Source organism: Aptenodytes forsteri, unplaced genomic scaffold (assembly GCF_000699145.1).
Source record: "Aptenodytes forsteri isolate BGI_AS27 unplaced genomic scaffold, ASM69914v1 Scaffold317, whole genome shotgun sequence".
Classification (NCBI taxonomy): domain Eukaryota; kingdom Metazoa; phylum Chordata; class Aves; order Sphenisciformes; family Spheniscidae; genus Aptenodytes; species Aptenodytes forsteri.
In genome coordinates, this window is record NW_008794415.1 from 109,634 (window position 1) to 123,508 (window position 13,875).

Consider the following 13,875-nt stretch of genomic DNA (forward strand, 5'->3'; position numbering starts at 1 on the left):
AAGAAAATATGACAATGAAAGAACACGTGAACTGCCCAAGGCTGCTGAGACAATGGTAACAATGGCCTACAACGCAGGCATTCCTGGCTCTTATTTTCACCTATAATCCACTAACTATTTATAATAGTAGTACGTACTTAACAACCAGCACAATTACATTCTTACAGCTCAGAAAAGAAATAGCAAGGAAGCCCCAAATCCTTTGAAGAAACAATCTAGTAATTCAAGAGACTGATCAAGTTATGGCCCAGTCTGCCAGACAAAATTCACCAATCCTATCACAGAGAATGTAAGGCTTTGGAGTTGTTTACTGATAGTAACCATAGCAGAGTGAATAGGGATTAACCTCAAAGGGCAGTAGAAGGATTAGTTAAAAAAATCAGAAGAAATAAAAGGGGAGTCTGCATTTGTCTTATCATAATGGAAGCACCTGTCCTCTCCCACGTCACCATTCTAGTCTCACTTAAAGTCTATAATAAAGCAAACAAAACCCATCCAAATTAACAGAATCTTTGAGTTTCCCCATGAGCCACTGCCAAATCACCACTGGCAATGTCTTCAGTCTTAAATAATTAAGACTCAGATGGTCTTGATGATGTCTGTTACTAAGGAGCCCATGTTTTTTTGTATCTGTCCTAACAGTAATGCAAAATATACACTCAGCTGCTACCAAGGTGCTCAACTGTGCCACTAAAGGAAAAAGAATAGCACAGCCATATTCAAAGGCACCAAATGAAGGCATGTTTATGTCAGGAGTCTCTTCCATTAACCTGGGGAGAACGTGACATACATGAAAAAGTATGTCACTGTAGATGGTGTAAGAGTTTCTTTCGTGACTCCTTGAAAACTGCTTTAATAAGAAGTTGCATGATTAATTTAAAAATGAGTGAGTAAAACTTGTCAAACTTGCCACTTTTTTCTCAACAAAGCGGAGTTAACAGTTAACCTCTGCTTCTGAACAGCTGGCATAATAATAAACGTAGATAAAATCAGTTTGCTGGCAGAGTATTTTTATAAACAGAAAGCTTAAAGAAAAAATCTGTTCTAATGAATTAGCAATGCTAAATCCTGGAAACAGAAATCTTCTGGAAAAAAGAGACAGAAAGTACATGAATGGAAAACAATACACCCATTGCTAATGAATCTTCCTTAGAAGCAAAGTAGCAAGGAACAGCCTTAGGATAACTAACAAATGTATAGTAAGTTTATGCGAATACATGTCCACAAACTCCAGCCACTGCAGACACAATATAAGATGTCAGCCATTTCCGTTCAAGATACTAAGAGTAAGTGGCACAACATAGACTGGAGAAAGAGAAGGAAGTTGGCATAATTAAAATGCATTATATGGACTGTCAAAAATCATGCAGACTTTGGTGTTTCCAGCTTCCTTGCCATGCATGCCCAAGTTATCTTCCACTTTCAAGTAGGATAATGACGTTATTATATAGCTGTTTATTTTAATTTCACTTCTAACAGTAAATACAATACAGGGAAAAAAGCAAAAAGATTGTATCTGTCCTCCCTCAGATATTGCTCATCCATGCCTCTTCTTTCCTATGGCTACAGATCATGGCTATTTGTTCCAAACCAAATATCATAACATCAAGATAAATATTTCCTTAGGAAAAAAACTTTCAGCCTTTGTATTTATGTGTGTACTCTCTCTATTATACATATTTTTTTTTCCTAGTGAAATGACATTGAAGAATAGCATCTGTCAGAGTTCAGATGAAAGGGAGTCCACACTTCTGAGGAAATAAACTTTATACTCCTAGTTCTCCATTCAAAAAGCCCGAAGTCCTGCACCAATTACTTTTATTCTTGCAGTATATTTTTTGAGGGGGATGGAACTATAAAGACAACTTGAAGTTCCAGACCTTTGCATTCAATAGTTTCTTGTTCCTTTTAGTTCTGTTCACTATCCTAAGCAAAAGAGGAATTCGGAAAAGTAAATAATCTGCAAATGCTGGCAGTTTCTATTTGATTTGACAGATAAGCTTTATCTGAATTAAGGCGTATAAGTGTTGGTACAGCAAGTGTTATTCCACTGGGCGCAATGCCCACATTCAGTGTAGCTAAAGTAATGGAGAAATTACTCAGTAAAGTAAAAAACACATGTACAATTCCATGATGCATTCCCATATAGTGTAAGGAGTTTTAATTCCACATCTGTAGGATATCAAGACTGAGAATGGAAAATATCTATGGCATGGTTGGACTCTTGTAAAGTGGAAAATATGAGATGGTAGGAGTTTTGTTTTCTGTTAATCATCTAACAAGCCCATTAGTCGTGGACTGTTTCTAAACTAAGTGAATCTGTGAAGAAAGAAATAAGAGCAACAGCATTAAGAGGGACTAAAGTATGTTTCAAGAGTGAAATGTTCCTTCTATTTTAAAATATTTTTTCTTGCAGCCATTTATGCAAAGATGGAACTATGCATCAAAATTTGGTCTTTGATTCTCCATGTTTAAGAGTTACGTACTTGAATTCACTATTATTTGGACGCAGTAAATTAGTTTTTATAAAAAAAATTAAAGGGGCAGACTCATCATGGTGTAATCTGGATATAGTGATCCAGCAAGTATTACTTCCAATGCTGTTGCTCATACTTGGTAAAGAATAGTATCCAACCTATTGTACACCTGCCAAAAATACGGTAAAACACGTACTTACTATGGCAATCTGCTCCCTGGCAGATCTTTTGTGCATGACTCTAATAACAGCTAAAGGAAAAAATGGAAGAAATGCCAAGAATGAATCACAAACTTAGAAATTATCCCCCAAAACAACTGCACAGTAGTATAGTAGATGTGCTCTACACAAGGAAAACTACTGCAATATTTTGCACTCCACAGGGGTCAAATTGAAACATGTATTTGGGGGGTATAATATAGTAACACTTCTTCAGTTGGGTGTGTTACAGTTCTAAAGTTTATACTTGCTTAAGCTAATGATACAGTATTCAATTTCATGTAATGAGGTTAGGTACTGACAAGCAGAGCCTTTTAAAGTTGTTTGGGAACAATGTTAAAACTTTTGAAAGATAAGGTCGTGACACATCTTGATGACACAGCAACAAAGAAATTACACTTCTAATTCAGTACTTCTATGCTAACTTTACAAAAGGAACACCTGCTCAACTACAGGCTTTCTACATTTCAGCCATGAAGTATTCCAATTAACTTAGAAGTTAATGGGATCACCAGGAAATATGCAAACACTGGAAATGTCACAAAGTAGAACAGCAACATCATCAGTACCATTTAGTGAAAATTAACTAAAGATGGTTGCTAATGATTTGCACCACTAACTGAGTGCAGAAATTGGTTCCCTACATGTGAGAGAGGAAAAAAAAAGCCCAACTATGAAATTTGATTGATTTTTTTCTTTTTTATGGTGACAACAATAGTGTTGAATCTTTCTCAAGTTGGGCTTTAGTTTCTGAAAGAAGAATCTCCATTTTCACATGGAGACTGCTGTGGTGGTGGGCAAAGGCATATCTTTTTCCTCAGCAAAATTAACTGTGACAAGACAGAAACTCTTCAGCTGCTTTGATACTGAAAACACCAAATGGAAAACAAGTTCAGCCAGACTATAACTTCAAAAATAGGGTCTACATCTCATTTCTGATTCTGGAGAAAACACAAAACCAAGAGACCCTACTTCTTCTCTGCTAATACTGAGTCTGCCTATGCAAAAACACCTTGGGAAGAACCTTCACAAATGCCAGAGGTAGAGTTTTAGAAGTGTCACCTTACTAGTAAATAGTCATACTGCTACTTTATTAAACAAATAGTCTCTGAAAGCTTTTAAGACACATCCAGGTGTCCCTGCTTCACAAGCCTGGATGTTAACTGACAATACCAATAATGTCAGCAACTATTGCATGGTTGCAACAGGAACGTCACTTGCTTTGGTCATATGATTGTCAGCTGAAGGTGACCAGAAAGTTTATTTAGATGATTTCTTAATTTCTGCTACCTCCACTACGTAAGGATTTCATTTCTCACCACAAAATTGAAGAGGCCAGCAGAAAAGCTTGATTCTTAAGTACTTCATTGTCTGAATGAAATTAACCTCTTTTGCCTTAAAACTTCTGGTCTTTTTTGTATTGTATATTTATTTTCCAAAATATAATGTGCTTCTACAAGACCGATGTAAATTCATCTCTCTTCAGAGGCCAAATAAGAAACTCATTTTCCATGTACAACTAATCCTGAATTCCGTTCTTACATATACTTTAAAATAAAATTCAATCTGTTCTGAGGGTGAATTTTCCTCAGAACTCTTCACTGGAGAAAACTGACCTCTAGGTATAGGATCTGCTCCCTGAGGATCATCTGCAACCAGCCTTTAACTTGCTATCTCAGTCTTCCCAAATAATGTCCTGAATAAAAAGAAATACACAGTTACTGAAAAATGTTGGTCCAAGTTTGTAGTTTTGTAACCAGTAATCTCTGTTTCAAAAGTCCTTTTGCCCAGTATCACATTGTGAAGTCTAAAAATAACCTAGCCTCTATATTTACAGTGTTGGATACGTTAAGTCACTAAATCCATGTTCAAAGCATGTAAATAAAAATGACTTGCTTTTCAGCAGCGCTGAGATCCGAAAACAGTAAAATGCATAAATGCCCATCATGTCTTAAAATCAGCCCACTGTTTTGTAGCCTGAATATGGTGCTGCATATGTAATTTTAGACATCTAGATTTTAAGTGCTTTCTAAAAACAGTCTCAATAAAGTCAGTGACAACCTTAAACAGGAATTTAGAGGCCTGCTGGTTTTTCCCAGTTGTATAGGTGCTTTCTAGAAAGTACTGCTTTTCCAGCCAAAGTGTTTTCAGATGTAGATATGACACAATAGGCTGTAGGATTCAATATTACATTTAAGACTCGACTGCAGGTCTCCCTGCAATGAATGCACGCAGTTTCCATTGACATTCAGAGAAGCTATGCATGTGCTAAAGGGGAAATCTTATTTGGCAAGTGACACTACCACACAGCATTGCAATCCACTGAGTACAGAGGCAAATCCTGGTTTCATACTTCTGCAGTAGCAAAGCCCCCATTAGCTGACACCCCCTTCCCTGAACCAATCATGTATATATACTTGTTTTGATTTAAATATGTTCCTGTGCAGGAAGGGCAGCAGAGGGTAATTTATTTTCACAGAAAAAGATGAGCAGCTATAATGATTAATGGGAACATAATTTTCATAACACTGGGATACTAAAAAGAGAAAGAAATGTGGGACAAGTTATGTAATGTGTACTTACTAAAATATGCTGCATGTCTCTGAAGGGAGACATGATCCTACTCTCTCTGAAGTGAACAGGAGCTTTGCCACTGAGGGAGACCTCAGCTGCTTTAAATCACAAATCGATTTCCCCTAATTTATTCTAATTTACAGTAAAATATTCTTGTGAGTATAGCGTCAGGGATATGTTAAGGAAGAAGTAATAAAAACTACTACACCCAATACCAGAATATCCACTGCATGACATATTCCCACCTCAAAAAGAACAGTATCATCCCTGTGACATTTAGGCCTAAAACTCAGTGATACCAATGAGTTCAAGAGCTGCCTTGCCCAAAACGACCCAGGATAAAGCAAGATTAACACAGTTGTTCTGTTTCAGGACTGAAGGTTCCTCCAGACTTTGAGACATTAGTCTGAATCACTTACAAATAGCAGCTGTACCCAGACAAACAAGTGTCTTGGAAAGAAACCACTGTTACCTAGGATGACACTTCTCTTGGAAATGTGCTAAAGTTTCCAGGATAGACTCACCTTAATTCAAGGCATTATAACACATGTTCATAACATTTTTCCTCAGGGCAGCAGGAGGATCACTTCATTTCTCCATTTTTCTTGTAAAACAGGATTAGGTGCCTGGTCATAGGCACTCATGCACATGTCTGCATCAAGAAACAGGATTTTTAGCTCAGGTCTACTAGTCACTGGGGTCACCTTTCAAACCTGTATTACAGCCTACACAGTGACTTAAGAAAGGGATGCCAAATTATCCGAGTCCTTTCTACTGCAGGCTGCAACTCGGCAAGGAGAACAGCCTCTAGAGGGGTGATGTTCTTCATCCTTCCTCTGTCATGGCAGCGTGGAAAGAGAGGCTTCAACGCTGTGACTCCAGGGAGGGGCTGTGGGAGCACAGGCAGGCTGATACAGAGAAAGCCGTCTCTCTCAGTGACACAGCAGTTGCAGATTGTTTCACTGCTGCGTGAAGGAGGGAATTGGAGACACTGTGCTTGGGGGTAACATAGCTCTTTTTTGTCCCTGAAGCCTGTAGCAAAGTTACAGTCTAAATCCCATTTAGGGGATGCAGGCAGTATTATGTGCTTGGAGAGAAGTTGCGTATCTCCAAGGAAATTGGACCGCGGTAGATGTACTGGATGCCCTATTTCCTCACAACACACAAGTTACCTCCCAGGCCAGAGGAGGCAGAACTTGAACCTACAGCTTAACCTTCTGCATCTCACAAGTCTAACCCCTGCATCATTGGCAATAACCATCAACAGTATAAAAATGTTTGTTTTACTAGCCAAGAAGGAAATCTAAGTTATGTGGCACAGCCTGAAATTCTGCGAGTAAATCTGTTAGTATTTTTTATGTCAGATACTTTCATCACAGAAAACATAACAAGCAACTCCCACAATTCAAAAAGCCCATAAACTCTACAGATCTGCTATGCTTACAACACGGTGCATCCCCTTGGTAAGATATGTAGCTGACCCCTAACAAGTACAATAGTAGAAAACATTTAGAAAATATTCTTAGAAAGTACATTTGGAAAATATGTCAGCTATGAAATTAATTTAATGTATTTACTAAATTTATGAAATTAATTTTACCCACTTTGCCCTACTCTGCTTGGACATGTTTTAAGGGAAAATAAGGAATATCTGATGAAAAAATAACAAGAACTTCCAGTAGCTGCTACATTAGTTATCATCAATTCTTCTGGTAGAATGTTTGCCAATATAAATCACATTCATATTTAAGCTATGTACCTGTGATATGGCATACCAGGTGGTTGTGAAGCTGCAAGACTGTACTACGATCTGGTTTCTGTATTTCTAGTGCTGGGAAGAATTCAGTTAAGGATTAATCATAAAACAGATGGAAGAGACATTTTTATTAGCAAAAAAAGAACTTGTTACTTTCCTCAAGGGAAAATAGCAAAATGTTTTTCGGTTAATGGTTATAATAAAGTGGATGCTGATACACTCTAGGGCCTTGTGAAAGTAGTCATTAGAAGTTATCTTAGATTATATTCTTCATGTAGACAAAAGAATCTGCCTGGAACATGAAGAAACCAAAAGAACAAAATTCTACTTCAGAAGATGACAACCTCTGGATACAGTTTATAATTATAGAAGAGGGCATGTTCTCTTTTCTGGGGGAATTCAATTGGCTTGAAAGAACTATATGAATAAAAAATATACCTGAGTAAGTTTACACCCCAGTAAGTTTATCAGCTGGGGGAAAGAATTGGAGCAAGTGATAAATGAAACCTGAGATTCTAAAGGAATATTGACATTGGTTGTCAAACCAGAAGTCCACTGAAGTACTACGCAGAGGTCCCAGGCAAGATGATAAACTGTACAGAGCACTAAACAATGGAGGAACGAACTGAAATAATACTGAGCACCTGGTTCTAGCAAAATAGTAAATAAAAATGGAGACATCTAGATGCAAGACTACTGACAACATTTTTCTTATAATAAACTACTTTTCCTGCAACAGTTTTACACTATTTGTTTTTCTTTATTGACAGGCTGCATTGAGATGGCTTTGCAATATGGCTTGCTTCTTTTATTTGTGTCATCTCTATTCATCTGTTTATTTTAGATCTTATAGAAAACGTGCTTGCTTTATGTATTTGTTTCGGGAAAAAGTGTTTAAAATAATTGAAACACGTCAGCAATAAAACAGTTACTGTGTTAACCTTCTGTAGAGTGCTTCTTGCCGGATGGTAACAGTTACCATGAAGTATTAGTATCAGCCACAGAAATGTTTCCACAGCAGGGCTACCTATGGCCGCCAGCCAGGCTGCCTGTTTTTGAAGCAAGTCAAAACGTTGATAACTGTTCTCTTTCTCAAGGGTGGAAAAAAAAGGAAGCACTAAAGTAAGCTTTTCCACCTTATTTGTACTGTTTTTTTTTTTTTTATACAAGGCTGTTTTCCTAAGAAAACACTTGGCCACCTGATTCCTTTTTTTGATTGACTATTTCCTGCCAACACAGTTCCTGTGAGTGCATGCCAGAGTCTTCCTACTTAGCCGCAACTCCATCTCAACTTCTCTGCCTCTACGCTCAGGTGATATTCTCAGGTTGGCAGTTTTTATGTTTAGTTTAAAATTATTTCAGCACGAAAAGCTATATAAGCCACACTTAATAAACACAGGCTTGATATTGCTCATGCTTGGATGTAAGAAAAATAGTTCAAATACTCTTCTTTCTGTTCAAATTTGTTTCTGGCTCTAGAAGCTTTTATTTTGGCCTGCAGACTACCTTTCTGCTGAAGTGTTCTTGAACTTGTGCTTCAACTAGGCCAGTCTTGCTTTGGAACTGTAACCCCCAAGCAATCAGTAGACCAGGCACGCATAAAACTGAACAGGTGTTTACTGGTAGAATCAGAAGTTTATTTTTCTTTAAACCACAAATTATTTTCCCTACTGATTATTCTCAGCTTTGTTTACCAGTGTTTACCATTTTAATGCTGATTTTTAAGTGGTGGAATTTTGCTCTCTTCTTTGTTTATTTTTAAGAGTTCATACTGTCCTGACTTAAAAACAAACATATGAACTATAAACCACATATAAAGACACTTGCCCTGCTCATAACAAAAGTCTTGTTGTCTTCTCTGAGTTAATTTCAAACCACCAAATTTATAGAAGTTAGAGCAACATTTTAAGCCTGGTGACTGAGTTCAGAGTTGGTTGTTCAGAGAAGCTTTTAAAACACTTTTCAGCTAAATTTTATCAGGCACAGGTTGAGGAACCCTTAGGAGTTGCAGAACAGCTTAATCGGTGGAGCCACTTCAGAGTTAGACTGTGAAACTGGAGACAACGTTTGGCCTGAACACCTCTGTGGCTGAGTCTGCACTAGTGCTGCTGATCATGATGGCATGGCTATAAAGCGTGTGGTAGGCATGCCAGACGTTGGTCCTATTTCTACTCTCACAAACAGCAGCTGTACTCAGCTAACTTTTCTGGAGACTCTTCTGATTCTCAGTAGTTTAAGGGAGAAAAAAGCCACATGCAAAGTTTTTGTCATCTGATGGCATTTCAGTGACTGTCTCCTAACTCCTCCTGAAAAGATACTTGCATAATGAGTACCACCAGCATCACTGGGCGTAATTGCCAAGCTTGTCGCTGCCTTAACAGATAGAAAAGCATTAAATGGATATGCAGAAGGCAAGTATTTTTTCTCTGAGTCAGGACTGACAAAGAGCAGCAAAGCAGAGCCAGGACAGCAACGCTGTTAAGATTTCAGGATTTAATCTCAAGTTTCCAAGGTTTTTTTTTCCAATTTCCAGCTCCTGCATTCACAAAAATCTCAGCTTTCCATTAGTTTCTTTTCAGGAAACTGAAAAGATTCCTGAAGTGCATGTCAGACAAAAATTAGTATGTACCTTCCCCGCAATGCAGTTAAAAACACACATTATTTATAAACCATTGTCCAGACTGTGGATCTTAATTCTGAATGGTTGGATTTGTCAGTACTAAACTAGGAAAATAAGTATGGAATTAATCCGCTGATCTAACAGTATCAGTGGAGCTCATAAAAATCAGATATACATTGAGGTTTGAGTTGGATCTGCATCTTCAAATACTTTAAAAACATACTATATACTTTACCATTATGAAACATATTTTGGACTAAAATTTCCCCCTTCACCTTCAAAAACAAAACCCCCAAGATAGTCTGCCAGTTTGATGTTTGGCACTCATCAGCAAACAGAGGAAGTTCAACACTTTGGCAGAATGATAAGTTTATAATCTTTTTGCTGAACTCATTTTTCTTTTGGAATGCTTCCTTTTAAAAGCACAGTACCAACATCAAAAGCTAATGAAATAAAATTGTCAGGTATCCAAATCCTTTAGTGAAGGCATCTAAATAGATTCACTGGATATGGAGAAAGAAGTTAGAATTAAATGCAGTATCAAAAGGACTTATTTCCACACAAACATTGACCTGCCAAAGAGATATACATACCATGCAACATTTAAGAAGCGAGGCTTCTCTCTTTAGGAGCTCCTTATGCAGGCATAATACATGCTTGTGACACCAGTCAAAATGTAATGTTTTATAAATAGTGAGAAGACTTGTATCCTTTTGATGAAAGAAAAAACCAAGCAACATGTCAGCCTCACAGTGCAGTGGACCACCCACAGAAATGAATGCGTTTTCAACTACTGATCATCAGAAAATGCACATACTAAATTAAAGCTTCCTGGCCAGCTGCTGGCTCTGATTAAGTCTTTGATAGTACAGGCCTGTGCTTGTGGCCTTAACTCTTGGGATTACATCGGACTCTCAGCTTTGTGTTTTCTTAAAATGACAGCCTTTCAACTCTCAAAGGCTGGAAATAAAGCATGAAAGTGTGAGCCAACTGTAAGTGACAAATCTTGAGAAGTCACCCCTAATCTGTTGTTCTTGTAGCCCAAACTACAACCATCCCCGTGGTACTACAGCATCCCCGGGGCTGTTGAGGCAATTGTACCATTCTCAGTGAGAAGCAGGAGCAATGTTGTGCCTCCAGGAAAAAATGAAGCTCTGCTCCATCCCCACCTCTGCACAGAAAATGTATTTCTAATATGCCTGTCCTAAATGCCAAAGAGTCCCACAGCATGAAAAAAATGCTGTTGAAGAAATGCTCCTTGCTTCTTGTACCTATTATCATGGATTACTTAACTTCAGCCAAATACAGACCACAGTCTCCCATGAGTTGTAAGTATCAAACCATGCATTTCAATGAGGGGAAGTATTATTTAACAAGTGGCAAACTAGGATGATTAAGCCAGCCTGTGAGCCTGTGAACAAGGGCAACATTTACCTGTCGTCTTCCTTTAGGTCATTTTATGTTACAGACAAGGCAGTTAAAACAGGAGGCCTTTTTTTTTTGGTAGGTTGGGGGTTTTTTGCAAGCTTTCTATGTAAATTGTTACTAGATGTGATGTGGCAAATGTAAATCCTACAAAATAAACCATCCCATTTTTTTTAAAAAAACTTGAGGCTAATGAGAATACTAAATCATAGAATGTATTCCTATGGATCCCAGAAAAACAATTATAGTCTTTGCATCCTGACAGAAAGCCAACACTAATGATATTTTGAAAAGTCCATCAAATACATTATACATTATTGAATACATTGTATCAATACCTCAAATATAGTGATCTCTTGCCAGTCTGTCCAAGGTAGCTACAGAGAAACTACCAATCCAGCACATAATTGAAATGAAAATACTTCCTTTTTCAGCTGCAAAAATAATGTGGGTTTTTTTTTCCCCTAAGCAAAACTTAAAACTGGACATATTCACAAAAATGTTTTTCTTCCACACTTTTCAAAGGCAGGGAAGTATATTCCAGATAACTTTACAATTTTTTTTTTCATCCAAACAAATTTGAATTTAGAAGTGAAAATAGGGAACCCTGTACTGCCTCTGTCAGAATGCAAGAAGTATTTCATGAAAATTTGTAACAATAATAGGACTTAGTTTCAATTGCAACACATGTGGGAAGTTTAGGTTAGCTCAACTTCAGAATTTAAGTGAAAGCAGGATTATAGGTCTATCTTCTTCAGGATTTAACTTTTACAAAGACATAACAAACCTCCCTGCTATTGTCAAGAAAAACATTCATTCAGTTAGATCATGCTAAATTTGTGAAAAACATGTCTGCAGATTTTCCTGAAGGTGAGAGAACTGACAAAGAAAATTATTCAATGCATTAGAGGCAAATATACAAGTTGGAAAGACCTGTGACAGAAAATGTGACAAGTCTCTTTAAGATTTTGTTTTAGCCAATATATTAAAATACAGGTTTTCTTTAGCAACTTGTTGCTTGACAAATGGAACAAGCTTTTTCCTAATGCCAGCCTTTACTTACATTCATTTCTTTGTTACATACACATCATCTGACTTTAGCACAAACCAAACATGTCCTACACATACATGGAAATCTATTGTGAGGTAAATCTGGCTACAACATTTTCCGCTTGTCTGTGTTTAAAAAAAATAACAGTTTTATTGTGACTACTACTGAAATTAAGCACTGCAAAAGAAGAGAGTGGAACTTTTCTTCAGAAGGGAAACTCCTGCATCCCTTATTTTCGCAATGCTTTACTGACCTCCACATCTACAAGGACCAGTTTCATTTAAAAAAGCAACTGTTGGCAGTTTACCTCTACCTAATTTATTCTTTGGCTCCAGTCAGGTATTTCACAGTAACAGTTATACCTGTAAATAGCTGTCTGAAGCTAAGATGGATACAGAATACAGAAACGTCAGTTAAGTCATTAATTGAGCAGTGACTTTGTTATTGTGTAGTAACTACAACCCCCTTTTTTACAGACAGACATACCTAAGCCCTGAGCCTCTTGATTTCACTCATATTGTAAATGACACTAGACATATATTAACTTTAATACCCTGAATAGTTCATTGATTTGAATTCATGGCATAAAATTAAGCACATACAGCAGTAACAGTCACAGGATGAATTTAAGCACCTGCTAAGAACTGAGGCATTATTCAGCACTTAAATTGCCTCTAGTTTAAGTCTTGTTTGAGAGAAAACTACACTAACTCATTCTCTTCCATGTTGAAGAGAAGAGAGAAAAAGAAAAAAAAAAGGACAGAACAGTAGAGAAAATGAGGGAGAAATGAGTTACAGAAGTGCACGACTGTATGTAGTTCAGGCTTTTTCCACTTGCTGGCCTGGACCTCCTTTCTGGTCAGTTATGCAATTCTGAGGAAGCAGTGTGGTGGGAAAGATCCCACAAGGTGCTGGAAAAGACAATACCAAAAGGAAAAATCTTTCTTGGTTAAACAAAAATGACCTAAAGGAAGAGGACAGGTAAATGTTGTCCTTGTTCGCAGGCTGACTTAATCATCCTAGTTTGCCACTTGCTAAATAATACTTCCCATTGAAATGCAAGGTTTGATTTTGTTGTGATGTCACATGGTACTGTAATTCTTTCACCTTCCTTAACCTTTACTCATTATTATGGACATTATATTAGTCACATATATATATGAATGATGTTTTAGCATCTTGGCACATTTTATGGGGCTCTGAACTTCTTTGAGCATTATAAAAGTAGCATTCAACAGGATCAGTTCTAGTTTTGCAGCTATGACAGTTAAACATTCTTTATTCCAACTGCAATGACATATGCTTATTTCTATTTCAGTTAATGGCAAAAGCTTGACACACTATGAAGTAGGAAATTAAATTCTGGGATAGTCATTCTACAAAGTTTTTTAAAGTTCAACTGCTAAATGATAAAATTTACAGGTAAAAATATCTGTCACTAAAGTTTCAGGTTGTGTCATCTGTACGTTGCTATCACTGCTTTTTCTTTGGAATAAAATATACTTTTGAAGTTCAACAATGCAGTAAGTGACAACATATAAAATAGAAAATTGTTTCAAAATAAACAAAAGTACTATGAACATTCTTAAAACTCTAATCAGAAGCACTTTGCTGAACCGCAGATATTGCCATAAACATTTGGACCTGTACACAAATATCACAAATAAATAGGTCGAATTCACAAAACTTCCAAACCTCTCAATGTTTGTGTTCACATTTTTTCCTAGGGCCACCAAATGTGACATCTGAAACTC